Source organism: Otolemur garnettii, unplaced genomic scaffold, assembly GCF_000181295.1.
Source record: "Otolemur garnettii isolate 467f Iridium unplaced genomic scaffold, OtoGar3 scaffold00101, whole genome shotgun sequence".
Taxonomy (NCBI): domain Eukaryota; kingdom Metazoa; phylum Chordata; class Mammalia; order Primates; family Galagidae; genus Otolemur; species Otolemur garnettii.
Window position 1 is genome coordinate 5613480 of NW_003852496.1, and position 13674 is coordinate 5627153.

At 43.1% G+C, this 13674-nt stretch overlaps 1 protein-coding gene across 1 annotated transcript in view; it reads left to right on the top strand.

Moving 5' to 3' along the window:
* The first annotated feature begins 8496 nt into the window (after nucleotides 1-8496).
* The window catches only part of TMCC1 (transmembrane and coiled-coil domain family 1), a 254125-nt gene continuing 248947 nt past the window's right edge, over nucleotides 8497-13674 (top strand). The window contains exon 1 of the mRNA XM_003796224.3: nucleotides 8497-8570. The gene's annotated coding sequence lies outside the window, so the exon portion shown is untranslated. The remainder of the gene's footprint in view (nucleotides 8571-13674) is intronic.

Here is a 13674-nt window from a genome sequence, read left to right on the forward strand (position 1 = left end):
CAAACTCTTGGGCTTAAGCAATTCTCTTGCCTCAGCCTCCCACATAGCTGGGACTACAAGCACCCGCCACAATGACCGGCTATTTTTTTAGGGATGAGCTCTTGCTCTGGCTCAGGCTGGTCTTGAACCTGTGAGCTCAGGCAGTCCACTTGCCTCAGTCCCCCACCAAGTGCTAGGATTACAGGTGTGAGCCACCTCGCACAGCCACCAGTGAATTTTTTTGTATATTGAATTTTAATTTTTCTATGTCCTTTTGCTTGAACTTAAAGCATCACACCAAGTGAGTACTAAGCTAATACTTAGATATTTGTTTGCAAGTAGAACTTTGGCTGGCATTTTAGAAGCTATATATTTTTTATTAATAATGTCATTTAAAAACAGCATTGCATACTACCTATAATTGAGTTTTTACTGGCATAGTAGTCTCAACTCAACTTAATCCCTTGGGAAGGACGAGGCAGGAGGATCACTTGAGCCCAAGAATTAGACACAAGCTTGGCAGCCTAGCAAGACTCTGTTACAAAAAATAAGAAAAATTAGCTGGGCATGGTGGCGTGCACCTGTAGGCCCAGCATCTCTGGAGGCTGAGGCAGGAAGATTGCTTGAGCACAGGAGTTTGAGGCTGCAGTGAACTATGATCTTGCTTTTGCACTCTAGCCCGGGCTACAGAGAGAGGCTTTGTTCCCTCCCCCACCAAAGAAAGGAAGGAAAGGAGAGAGGGAGGAAGGAAGTAAGGGAAGGAAGGTAGATGGGTATATAATTCTTTTTTTAAAATTTAATTTTCTTACTTATACATGTGTATATTAGGTTTCCACTTTTGCCTTCACAGAATTAAAAAGGCTAAATTTAATGACAACAACAATGTTTAACGTAAGGACTGAAAACAAAAACCTCATACAGAAGGAATGAAGACAAATACGGATATATAATTCTTTTCAAGAATTTTCTCTTGCTATGTTACATTTGCTATATATGCTTGCAGCATTGTCATATTTCTGACTTCTTGAATCATTTTTATTTAGTTCAGCTTTTTAAAGTAGTTTACTAGGCCAGGCGTGGTGGTTCACGCCTGTAATCCTAGCACCCTGGGAAACCGAGGTGGGTGGATTGCTTGTGCTCACTAGTTTGTGATTAGCCTGAGCAAGAGCAAGACACACTCCCCACCCCCTCTAAAAGGAAAATAGCTGAGTGTTGTGGCAGGTGCCCGTAGTCCCAGCTACTCCAGAGGCTGAGGCAGGAGGATGGCTTGAGCCCAGGAGTTTGAGGTTGCTATGAGCTATGACACCATAGCACTCTACCCAGGGTAACAAAGTGAAATTGTCTCAAAAAAAAAAAGTTTACTAAAATTTTAAAATAATCTTTTCCCATTTCTTTTCTTTTTTTTTTTTTTTTTTGAGACAGAGTCTCAAGTCGTCACCCTGGGTAGAATGCAGTGGAGTCAGAGACAGAGTTTCACTTTATAGCCCTCAGTAGAGTGCTGTGGCATCACACCTCACAGCAACCTCAAACTCATAGGCTTAAGCGATTCTCTTATCTCAGCCTTCCAAGCAGCTGGGACTATAGGCACTTGCCACAACCCCCAGACACTTTTTGACTGTAGTTGTCACTGTTGTTTGGCTGGTGACCTAGCCGTTTGAGCTATAGGCACCGAGCCTCTTTTTCCATTTCTGACAAAAATCCCCTAGAAAGTTCATATATAGAGGTTATTTAAGGCTTGGTGCCTGTAGCACAGTGCTTGTGGCAGCAGCCACATACACCAAAACTGGCAGGTTTGAACCCAGCCTGGGCCAGCTAAGCCAGCTAAGCAACAATGACAACTGCAACAGAAAAATAGCCAAGTCTGGTGGGTACCTATAGTCCCAGCTACTTGGGAGGCTGAGGCAAGAGAATTGCTTAAGCCCAAGAGATGGAAGTTGCTGTGAGCTGTGATTTCACAGAACTCTATGGAGGGTGACACAGTGAGACTCTGTCTCAAAATCAAATAAACAAACAAAAAGTAGTATTTAAGTTTAGAAAACTCTAACTGCAACCATTATTATCTATGATACATCAGGGATTGTTCCTAAAATAATGAGTAATAAAGATTTAGCATTTGTTACTTTATCCTAAAGTATTTTTTTACAGCATTTGGTTTTTTTTTTTTTTTTTTTTTTTTTTTTTAGACAGAGCTTCAAGTTGTCCCCCTCGGTAGAGTGCAATGACATCATAGCTCACAGCAACCTCCAACTCCTGGCTCAAGTGAGTCTCCTGCCTCCGCCTCCCAAGTAGCTGGGACCACAGGTGCCCGCCACAACACCTGGCTATTTTTTGGTTTCAGCCATCATTGTTGTTTGGTGGGCCCAGGCTGGATTTGAACCTGCCACCTTAGGTGTATGTGGCTGGCGCCTTAGCCGCTTGAGCCACAGGCGCCGGGCCTATAGCATTTGTTAACATTTTAGTCAATGAGTTTTGTATTTCATCCCCTGGGTAATAAAGTTTAATAGTTTTTGGCAGTGATATTTGATTTCTGATAAATGTTCTTCCTTGATGGCACCAAATTTTGCCGCATGAATAATATTCTGATTTCTATATTCTTATAATTAATTGGGTAAGTGCCTGAAGGCTAGATCGTGCCTCCCCAAGCCCAGAATCATTTGTATGTTTTCAACAACAGCACAGCGACGTTTCTCCCCATGACAGTCTCTGTTCTGCACTCTACCTTTCCCTTTGTCCCCTGTGTCTCTGATGCTCTTTTCTTGTATTTTCCGTCCTTTTTTTCCTTTTCTGTGCTTTCATCTGAATACTTAATACTGACTGTCTTCTAGTTCACTAATCCATTATTGTGCTGTTTCTTTTCTTTTCTTTTCTTTTCTTTTTTGAGACAGAGTTTCACTTTATTGCCCCACAGCTCACAGCAACCTCCACCTTCTGGGCTTAGGTGATTCTCTTGCTTTAGCCTCCCAAGTAGCTGGGACTACAGGAGTCCCCCACAATGCCTGGCCATTTTTTTGTTGCAGTTTGGCTGGGGCCGGGTTTGAACCCACCACCCTTGGTATACGGGGCTGGCACCCTACCCACTGAGCCACAGGTGCTGCCCGGCCTGGTTATTTTTGTTGTTGTTGTTGTAGTTGTCACTGTTGTTTAGCAGGCCCAGGCCAGGTTCAAACCCACCAGCCTGGGTGTATGTGGCTGGTGCCGTAATCACTGAGCTACAGGCACTGATCCACGCCTGGGTATTTTTAGAGACAGGGGTTTCTCTCTTGTGAGTTCAAGAGAAACTAGTGAGCTCAAGCAATCCACTGCCTTGGTCTCCCAGAGTGCTAGGATAACAGGCGTGAACCACCACATCTGGATCCTATATGCCAATCTTAATGTAGATAAATATTTGGGTTTTTTTAGACTTTTGTTTTTATTAAATCATAGCTGTATAAAAAAAAAATAAAAAAAAATCATAGCTGTGTACATTAATGCAATTATGGGGTACAATGTGCTGGTTTTATATACAATTTGAAATACTTTCATCAAACTGGTTAACATAGCCTTCACTGCATTTTCTTACTTATTGTATTAAGACAATAAAAAAAAGGGGGGGGCAGTGCCTGTGGCTCAAAGGAGTAGGGCACTGGCCCCATGTGCCGGAGGTGGTGGGTTCAAACCCAGTCCCGGCCAAAAACTGCAAAAACAAAACAAAACAAACAAACAAAAAAAGACATTTATAATCTATATTTAGTAGATTTAACTTGTACCCTTGTAAAATGCACGGTAGATGTGGTCCCACCAATTACCCTCCTGCCACCCATCCTCCCCCCTCCCCTCCCCCTCCTCTTTCCCCTTCATCTTGGGCTATTATATGAAAGAGTGGGTGTTTATAAATTGGTTTCATAGTAGGGCTGAGTATATTGGATACTTTTCTTCCATTCTTGAGATACTTGTGATAGACATTTTGAGGTATCACTATGGCCAGACTACAGTCCTTAGTTATTCAGTCAAGTGCAAATCTAAGTGTTGCTATGAAGGTATTTGTATTATAAAGGATGTGACTAAAAGTCCACAATAAGTTGATTTTAAGTAAGGAAGATTATCCTAGATAATCTAGTTGGGCCTGATTCAATCAATGAAAAGTCCTTAAAAAGAGATATGAAGGAGAAATTCTGAAAAAGAAATTCTGTCCATAGATTGCAGCTTCAGCCCTCACCTGAGAGTTCCAGCCTATTCTGCTTGCCGTATGGATTTCAACTTTTTCTGATCAGCCTCTTGCTCTTACACAAGTCAATTCCTTGAAGTAAACCACTCACTGAATATCTCCTACAGGCTCTGCTTTACTATTGGAACCCTAGGGATACAGGTTTTGGTACTGGAAATGGTTCTAGGTCAGTGTTTTTCAACTTTTTTAAATCTCATGGCACACCTATAGTTAAATTTCCATGGCACAATTACATTGTGTTGATCAAAGGAAAGAGTTAAAAAAAGAATGTACTTACTGTACTTTGAACTTCTTTTGAAAATAATTTCATTAACAATCTTTAAAAATTTTGTTTTTGTTTTTTTTTAGAGACAGAATCTCACTTTCTTGCCCTTGGTAGAGTGCTGTGGCATCACAGCTTGCAGCAACCTCCAGCTCCTGGGCTTAGACGATTCTTCTGCCTCAGCCTCCTGCCACAATACCCGGCTATTTTTTTTTTTTTTTTTTGCAGTTTGGCCGGGGCCAGGTTCGAACCCACCACCCTCAGTATATGGAGCCGGGGCCCTACTCACTGAGCCACAGGCACTGCCCTAACAATCTTTAAAAATTTTAATGGTACACCTAAGATCCTCTCATGGCACACTGGTTGAAAATCAGTGTTCTAGAGGAACAGAATCATTTATTTATTTTTGAGACAGAGTCTCACTATCTAGCTCTCAGTAGAGTGCTGTGGTATCACAGCTCACAGCAACCTTAAACTCTTGGGCTTAAGCAATTCTCTTGCCTTAGTCTCCCAAGTAGCTGGGACTATAGGCGCCTGCTGCAATGCCCAGCTGTTTTTTTGTTGCAATTGTCATTGTTCTTTAGCAGGCTGGGGCCAGGTTCAAACCTGCCAGCCTAGGTGTATGTGGCTGGTGCCATAACCACTGTGCATGTAGCCAGAGAAATAGAATCTTAAGAATGAGTTTTATGGCTGGGTGCAATGGCTCAGGACTGTAATCCTAGCACTCTGAGAGGCTGAGGTGGGAGGATCCCTGAACTCAAGAGTTTAAGAGGAGATTAGCCTGAGCAAAAGAGAGACCCCATCTCTACTAAAAATAGAAAAGCTAGCCAGGTATTGTGGCAGGTACCCATAGTCCCAGCTACTTGGGAGGCTAAGGCAAGAGGATCTCTTGAACCCAGGAGTCTGAGGTTGCTATGAGCTAGCTTACGCCATAGCACTCTAGTCAGGTCAACAGAGTGAAACTCTGTCTCCACTGAAGAAAAAAAAAAAAAAGAGTGAGTTTTCTGAATTGGTTCTAGGTTTTCTTGAATGAATTCTCTATTATGATTACATTTAAAGGAACTATTGACTCTATCTCCAGTGGTAAAGGAGGGCATGGGTAGGACGAATCAAATACCCATAAAAAGTGAGGTTCTGAGTGACCATGTATTTGCTGCTTTAGAATATTCTAATATTTTAGATTCTTAGTCAAACTAAGGAATATAATGGCATTGGCCCTAACTGAACTTGAAGAAAGTAGGGGGAAAGGATGAGTTTAGGGTTCCAGATTCCTAACTTTAAGGATTTAAAAATTTAAGCTATGCATAGGTGACCTGGAAGCTTCTTTATCTTCCCTGAAGGAAACCCTTAGAGCCAAGATTTCTGAAAAGCAACCCTGAGTCTCATTCTGTGAAGGGCTGACAGAGACATTGTTTAGAGCCTTTGACAGGCCACTATGGGTGAATCATATAGCACACACCCTTAGAATTTTGGAGGAAAGCCTTGCCATTCTATGACTATAAGTACTCTCCTCTCTAGAATCAACTTTTGGCCTGTTGGACCTTAGTAGAAACTGAACATTTTACTACGGGCCACTAAGTAACCATGTGACCTGAACTGACCATTGTGAAGCACATATTATCTGATCTGAGCTATAAAGTTGGGCATGGACAGCATACTCCATTACCTAATTGAAGTGGTACATATGAGATTGGGTCTGAATGGGCCCTGAATGTACGAGTAATTTGTACCAGGAAGTGCCCCAAGTGCCAAATGCCCATGGCCCCTGCTTCTGCTATATTACTTTCCCTCTCCCAGCCTGCACCTATGGCCTTATGGGGCATTTTCTATGACCAGTTGACTAAAGAAAAGAAAACTCAGTCCTGGTGTTGGTTTATGATGGTTCTGCACAACACGCAGGCAGTAGGGGAAAATGGACAGCGGAGGACTACCGCCCCTTTCTGGGACATCTCTGAAGGGTAATGGTGAAGGAAAAGCTTCCTAGTAGGCATTAGTTCTAGCAGTGCACTTGGTGATTCATTTTTTCTGGAAGGGACAATGGCGAGAAGTTCTTCTGATCTACAGGTCTTGGTTCTAAATGAAGAAATGCTTCTACCATAAAGACCAAATTGGAGGCTTGGTGCCCACAGCACAGTGGTTACAGTGCTAGCCACATACACCGAGGCTGTCGGCTTCAAAACTGGCCTGGGCCTACTAATCAATGATGACAACTGCAACAAAAATAATAGCTGGGAGTTGTGGTGGGTGCCTATAGTCCCAGCTACTCGGGAGGCTGAGGCAAGAGAATTGCTTAAGCCCAAGAGTTTGAGGTTGCTGTGAGCTGTGATGCCCTAGCACTCTACAGAGGGTGACATAGTGAGACTCTGTCTCAAAAAAAAAAAAAAAGACAGAATTGAAAGTTGACACTGTCACCTGGTCAATTTGGGCATTGCATGCCTCTGAATCAACAGGGAAAGCAAGTTTTGTATTGGCTATGGTGACTGACTCTGATTAATGAAAGATAAATTCAGTTCAGTTGATACACAATGGAGATGTATCAATAATAGCTAATTTTATATTGCATTATTAAGTTACAGAACACCAATGGTGGAGAGGGAATATCCCCAATGACTAAATCCTCTTTTGGAAAAAGCACAGCATTTGATTATATGCAGGACGGCTGTTTCATGTTAAGTAGAAGTATGACTGACTTTGTTATTGTCTCTATTTGCAGACAATTTCTTCTAATTTTTTTTTTTTTTTTTAGTTTTTTAGCTTCTATTTTTAGGTTTATCATCTATTTGGAGTCACTTTCCTTGGGGGCTCCTCCCACTGCTTATGAAACATATAAATGAATCTTTCACCAATTTCAAATCTAAGATTCAACACTGCCACCTCCCTCTCCTTTGCTTTTTGTTCAATTCCTCAAGTCCTGTCAATTTTACTCCTTTCCCCTTTGTCTTTGACTATCTGGCTAATAGTCTTCTACCTGGCCTCCCTGTCTCAGCTTCACGATCCCCTCCAGAGCACTTTTAACACTATTTGAATAATGTAAAAACAGACACAATGATCAAATTATTCCCTCTGCAACCCTGCTTAAAAATCCTTAATGGCTTCCACAAACTCTCAGATTAAAGTCTCAAGTCTTTACCCGCTCCTGCCTACTTTTTCCCCACACTCAGACTTTCTCCACATTCAGAGGTCTTTGAGCAATCCATCCTGGCTAAGCCAAAATCTCACCTGGCAGACCCAGTTAACTCCTCCCAACTTAAGCTCGGAAGTCTAGCCTAACCCCCATCATCCTCCACTAAATCAATCTCCCTCCACACCCCGCTGTAAATGTTCTCTTAGCATCATATACCTCCCATTAACGTTTTCCTTCTCTACCAGTTTTCATACTTCATGAGGCCAGGGACTTTTAACCCCCACATTATACTCTCAGATCCTCGATCACAGAAGAAGCTTCAATACATAAGTGCTGAACGAAAAAATGTATTAGGAAAATAGGAATAATAAAAGAACGGGCTGGTGGCTACTGGCAGTCCCTTTATTGGTAATATCTAACTCAAAATAGTAACAGCTTCTGCTCTTCTCCCAGAAGCCTTCTAGATGGAAGGAAGGCCTTGCGATTCAAGATAGAGGGAACAAGTGTGTAACCCAGAAGGGCAGGCAGAAATCCGCACTGCTCGAGGTTGTCGTTCCAGAAAAGCTAGGTTCTTAGACGTCTTTGCCGCGGAGAGTTCCCTCGAAGCAGCTGAAAGTTACCTGCTGCGACTCAGCTACCCCAACGACCGCGTGGGTGGGCGGGCTAGGGGCGGGGCCACGTCCCCTCCCCCTGCAGCGTGCGCGCGCCCGCCCGCTGCCTCGCGCGTGCGCCACGGGCTGGGGGAGGAGGTTGTGGGCGGTGGCGGCGGCGGCGGCGGCAGCGGCGGGGGCGCGCGCGCTCTCTTTCCCCGGCGCCGGTTCACGCTCCCGTGCCGGGGCTGAGGCTGAGGCGGCGGCAGTCGCTGTGGCTGAGGCGGCGCGGGGGGAGGGCCGGGAGGGGGGTGGCTGGGGGGGATGGACCGGGCGCGGCGGCCGCGGCGGCAGGAGCCGGCGCTTGAGCGGCTCTGGCAGAGACGGCAGCTGCTCCTTTCCTCCCCACCGGTGAGTGAGTGCCCCCGCCCCGGATGCCGACGGCGGCCGCGGCCCCCTCTGGGCCCCTTGGCCGTGGGTGGGGAGGGTCGTGAGGGAGCGTGGCCCGCCGGCGCCGTTGCTGCTGGCTCGGCCTCCCGCTTGCGGCCTGGCGCAGCTGGGACCCTCGGTCGCCCCCTTTCGAGGTTGAAGCCCCGGGCCTAGGACTCGACCCCCAGCATCCCTCCAGCCGCCTTTCCTACCCCGACACTTTCCGCTGTCACTTTGACCCCCGGGCTCTTCTCCCCGCCCTCTCACCCCCTTTCCCAGCTCCCCTGCTTGAGGGCCGTGGTCTGGGAGGGGCGTGCGAAGAGTTGGGCCAAGGCCCGAGGGACTTGTTCGGGAGCTGGGGTCTTAGGAGCCCGCGATCGCCATAGTGTCCCCTAAGTTAGCTATCAGGACTCAGCCATTGCCACCTGAAACCAGTTTTTCACCTTTTGTTTTGATTTTGAACTTGTGGTTTGAGAGAACGAGGGCTCCGCCGTATTGGGGAGAATAGGTAGTGCGAGGTGGAACGTGGGACTGGCTTGGCAGGGCTTGGCCTCTGGGTGCCCTTTATTAACCCTTTTAGGAAAGGGAAAGGGGCGCAGTGAGTTGCAGCTTCTCCAGAGGGCCAGAGATGCGTTTATAGCTTGCAAATCTCTGCTTTTTTAGCGTAAGTAAAAGGTGTGTAGAGTGTTGGGCGGTCCAGTGGTTGGTTTGGCTCTTTCCTTGGCAGTCTTGTTGGTGAGGATCCCCCAGGCCAATCTGCAGGGAGTTTCTTGAAGCAGCCCACTTGAGCTGTAAGCTAATCCCTCCCCCCCTTTTGCTTTGGTGACATAGTATACGTTAGTCTTGGTAGATCCTAACCAGTGCTGTTTGCAGGCTGCCTTTTCATCCTATCTTGTTTGTCATAGAGAAAAGAAAGATGACTGCCTTCCTAAATCCGAAGTTGTAAGTCTGACATATTCAACAGAGGTACCTGTACCCTAAGCGTCTTTATGAAAGGTCTGAATTTCTGAATTAGCTTATTCTTTAAAAGAAACCCAGGGTTTAAATAGCAGGTCACTGCTTTAAAATAAAACAGAACTTTCATTTGTTTATGCCTTTCGACCATTGTCTTAAATTTTGGAAGTGATGGGTTATGAAACCCTTGTCTTTGAAGTACTTGTGTGTAGAAATTGTTGCAAAGCCAGGAGGAAGGAACTTACGAAAATGGGAATGTGATAATGATATAAAGTTCCTCCAGGAGGTAGATAAATTTTTTTCTCCATTTGTACGTTAGAAGATTGAAACTCAAATTGTGAGTAGGTGGTAGGTAGTCTTACTAGCGTCACATAACAAAAGATGTTTATAGGTGGGATTTTAACTCAGCAATACCTTGTCTTAGACCAGCTGAGTTGGCTTGTATTGTTTTTGAAATCACACACCCACTCACTGGCTAGTGTAGAAAGATTAAAAAGCTGCTTCTGGTCTGTGGGTGTAACCTTTTCATTTTTAAAGAGTTTTCAGCTGCTTACAGAATAGATTGCTGATCAGCAACATGGGAAAGATTTAGATGTTAAAAATTCATTAGCATGTGATCTAGATCTGTTATAATTATGAACATTTATTAAGATTTGGGATGTGTTCTGTATCCTATGTATAGGAAATGAGATTTCTCAGAATATTTGCATCTTAAGATAAACAGAAGCACAATCATCTGACAGTGTTGTGACACCTTTTTGAGAGAATGTCATGAGCACAGAAAAACCTGTAGACTACAATTTGATGAAGAACCCCAATGTCCTGGGACTAGTTGGTGACTATCATTACTTTAAGTTCTTTGGTCTTTCTCTCTACTGGAATATTTTCCCTTTCCTGCAAAAGTTTTTATGCCTGTCATAAGTGTACAAAGCCTACAGTGGCTGAGGGTTTAAGTTTAAACTCCTCAGAGTGGCATTTATGGATCATTCATTAATTTATTCATCAAATATTTATTGATGAATTTGTTTGTTCCTTACTTTGTTTCAGGATTTTTTCTAAGTACATGTCTATTGTGGGAGAACAACAGACAAGGTCTTTGCCCTAATTTAGTTTTGTCTATGTGTGTGGGATTGAGGAATATACAACAAGCAAATACACAAGATTATTTCAGATAATATAAACCAGTGGTCAGTAAAGTTTTTTGTAAAGAACTGGAAAATACAGAATGTATTTTAGACTTTAATAGGCCTTATAGTCTCTGTTGCAGCTACTCAACTCTCTTGTAGCGCACAACCACAGGCAGTACATGCACAAACATGTCTATGTTTCAGTTAAACTCTGGACACTGAAATTTTAATTTCATATAGCTTTTCACATGTCACATAATACTAGTTTTTAAATTTTTTTTTCAAACTATTAAAAAATGTAAAACTGCCCTACAGAAACATGGGGCAAGTTGGATTTTGCCTATAGTCGGGGACTTTTACAGAAAAAAAATGAACTATGAAGAAAATAAAATAAGCTGATGTGATGAGTGATTAGGGAGTTGGTCAAGACTTAGGGAAGTCTTGACTAAGGAGATTTTTGAGTTTTTGTCCTAAAAAATGGGAGAGATTTCCTGGTAGATAAAACAGTGCGAAGGTATGCAGGTGGAAGTGAGCTACTTTACTCTCTTTTTTAAATATCTTTTTTAAGAGATGGGGTCTCATTCTATAACACAGGTTGGAGAACAGTAGTCTAGTCATAGCTCACTGTAACTTCAAACTCCTGGGCTCAAGTGATCCTCCCTCTCAGCCTCCCAAGTAGGTAGGACTACAGGTGTGCACCACAATGTCTGGCTAATTTTTAAATTTTTCTTGTAGAGATGAGGGTCTTGCTGTGTTTCCTAGGCTGGCCTCAAGTGATCCTCCTTCCTTGGCCTCCGAAACTGCTGGGATTATTGGCATGAGGCACTGTGCCTGGCCCTCCTAAGTTTTCTAGCATTGAACTTGCCTTCATACCATGCCATTGTTGCCTTTTTGTGTTTTTTCATTTTTTGCTGTCAGGACTAAAAATGAACTGTCAGGACTAGGTTGCCCTCCTTCTATCAGGTTTTATTTTATTTTTTTTTGAGACAGAGTCTTACTATGTTGCCCTCGGTAGAGTGCTGTGGTATCACAGTTTACAGCAACCTCAAACTCTTGGGTTTAAGAGATTCTCTTGCCTCAGCTTCCCAAGTAGCTGGGACTACAGGTGCCCGACACAACGCCTGCTATTTTTTGGTTGTAGTTGTCATTGTTGTTTGGCAGGCCCGTGTCCAGTTTGAACCTGCCAACCCTGGTGTATGTGGCTGGCGCCCTAGCCTCTGAGATACAGACGCCAATCCCTCTATCAGGTTTTAAAAGTCTACCTGGCCAGGTGCAGTGACTCACACCTGTAATCCTAGCACTCTGGGAGCCTGGGGTAGGTGGATTCCTTGAGCTCAAAACCAGCCTGAGCATGAGTGAGACCCCATTTCTGCTAAAAATAGAAAAATTAGCTGGGCATTATGGTGGGCACCTATAGTCCTAGCTACTCAGGAAGCTGAGGCAAGAGGATCTCTTGAGCCCTTGAAAGTCTACCCATTGTAGAACCTAACAGTCAAAAGAAATCTTAACTTCTCAACAAATTACTCCTTGATTTTTCAGGTTCTATTTGAACATCATTGTTGACAGAAAATCCTTTACTTTGAGGTAGTTTATGCAACTTTTAGATAGTTGTAATGTTAGTATGTTAGTATGTTCTTCATGTTGTAATAGAATTAGACTTTGCATCTCTTCTCCCTTATCCTGCCTTACAGTGTCCACAGAGTAAAACTATAGTGGAATTGTACCTTATCCCAAGATAGGGTCTTCAAGTTAGTGCATAAGGCAGAAATCATGTAAGATGAAAATTCTGCATGAAAATCAGTGAACTTGCTAAAAAAGTATTGTATGCATGTATCTTTTGGGTATATTAATATCATATTTAATTCTTAGGCACGTTAAAGGCTGAGAGCCATTGAGTTTGAGTGAAGGGAAGAGTAAGAGGAAATAAATTATTATATAAATGTCTGGGCCTTCAAACTATTACTTAGCCCTGGGTTGAGTGCCATGGTGTCTTCATAGCTCACAGCAACCTCAAACTCTTGGGCTCAAGAGATCCTCTTGGCTGAGCCTTCTGAGTAGCTGGAACTACAGGCACCCACCACAACGCCCGGCTAGGTTTTCTATTTTTGGTAGAGATGGGGTCTGCCTCTTCTTTGGGCTGGTCTTGCCTGACCTCAAGTGATCCTCCTACCTCAGCGTCCTGGAGTGCTAGGATTACAGGTGTAAGCCACTGAACCTGGCCTATTTTGCTTTTTAAGACAGCTGTGAAATCTCTGGCAGAGAATGGGGGATGGTAGAAAATGGTTTATATTTACAAGTGTAATTTATTTAATTCTATTTTTCTGTTACTCCTTTGTTATATTAACTGATACTTGTAGTTGTGTTGTGAATGTTAAGATGATAGGTAAGGTAAAGAAGGCATTAAAGATGGTCAATGGTCAATTGATAAGGTGGTCAATAAATGTTTGCAGGATCTGAATTTAAATTTTTACTTTATTGGGCTCACATATACACTGTCTTTTGAAAAGTTGTAGAGAAGAACTTGGCCACCTGCTTCCTGTCTTCCCATATTGGCATTTCCTGTTGTGGCTTTACTGAACAGCTGTCACTCTCTTTGTCCTTGAGCACTGCTCACATTTTACCAGAGGTTGGGTTGTAAGTTAAATGGGTATGTGTATGTAACTCTGTTAGTTCTGCCACATGACTTTTCCATTTAACTCTTCACTTTTCAGGGATAAATATTTCCATTTCTTTTAGCTTTTTCTCATTTCTTCATCATTCTGGTTGTTCTTATAAGTGAGCCAGTTTATAATTTTTTTTTTTACTTTGGTACCTGGAAGTGCATTTGATGGTACAAACTCAAGTTTTTCATCAGTTTGATAGTTTCCCCTCATAATTCTAGACCATCTCTATATACCTATTATTTTTATCTTGCCTCAATGTTTTTTCTTATTTTTGTATTTTATACTTGTTTCATGGTCATTTTCTTTTTTTTTTTTTTTTTTTTTTTTTTTTTTTTTTGATAA